A 1,284-nucleotide genomic window follows, 5' to 3' on the forward strand; every position below is an offset into this window, starting at 1 on the left:
AAGGGAAATTATTTTTGAGGAGATATGGAGGGTGTTTGTAGAACTTGTACTGTTAAAACGGAAAAGGGGCAAACCATCGTAAGAGGTGTTGGAGTTTTGGGAGGCTGGATAGTTACAATGGGATGGTATCAGTGGTGGAGTGCACATTTTTATTCTTAGTTATTGATTATTATTACTTTTTTTAAAAAGAAGAAGAAGAAAGCAATGGACAAGTCATTCAACACCGTGCATTTTGATGGAACTTTCCTGAGAATGAGTTTATTGGATGCAACTCATCATAATTTCAGCTATGTTTGTGTGTGGCTTGTCGCTCATACATTAGCATGTTCTAAACTACAGATTCTGAATACATTTCATACGTTTTCTAGGCTTCCCTATATGCAAGTTTTAATTGCCTTTCTAAGCTGCCTTTTTAGAAAGAAAAAAAGTAGTGTTTTCTTTTTGGTTTCCACTTGGTACTGATTTTATATATCTGGTTTAAATGCTTAACATAGTTTGGTCGGCGTGGGTTTTTTTAACCACAGGCACCATCTTCTATTGAAGTTGGGACAGCCTCCTCCCACCTCTGCCACCCAGAAGACCACTCCAGATTAACTCTAGATTTTTGCCAGGCTGAAGGAAACATCTCTCACCTCCTAGGACAAGTGAAGAAGATAATGTAGAATGATCCCTGAAGCTGGATCAAACCAAAGGCCCATGTTGTCCAGCATCCTCTTTCCTGCAGTGGTCAACCAGATGCAGTGGTCAACATAGGGACCATAGCTCTTTTTCACTATTGTTCTCTTCCAAGTGGCATTGGCGCTCTCAGGTCCCAATTGTGAGTTCCCCATTGAGGCATCTGGTTCTGCACTGTGAATACAAGAAGCTGAATTAGATGGGGCTTTGACCACATCAAGCAGGGCTTTCCTGATGTGCTCAAGGCATTCAAGGACACCAATTTCATCTGATACCGGAGATGTCTCAGAAGGTGTATGCAAAAAGCTTTGATCATGTCCTAGAGTTCCCTACACTGATGAAAGAGCTTTGATGATCTCCATCTCCTCCCTCTGGGTGTTTCTGATTTAAAACAGCAGATAAACTAGAGCAATTTGACTTGAGGTCAGCAAAATAAAAAGGAAGGGAGAGGGGAACAAACTGGTGTCAAGACTATTTGTGTTGCATTATTGAAACCACTTAATTTTGTGACCTCCCTCTTTTGTGCTTAGTAAAGTATTTTGCACATGAAATTGTTGACAACTAAATAAAATGTTAGCTGGAAAGAGGCGGTCTCTTGGTCACAGGAGT

This window comes from Podarcis pityusensis (genome assembly GCF_964106645.2).
Source record: "Podarcis pityusensis genome assembly, chromosome: 16".
NCBI classification, from domain to species: domain Eukaryota; kingdom Metazoa; phylum Chordata; class Lepidosauria; order Squamata; family Lacertidae; genus Podarcis; species Podarcis pityusensis.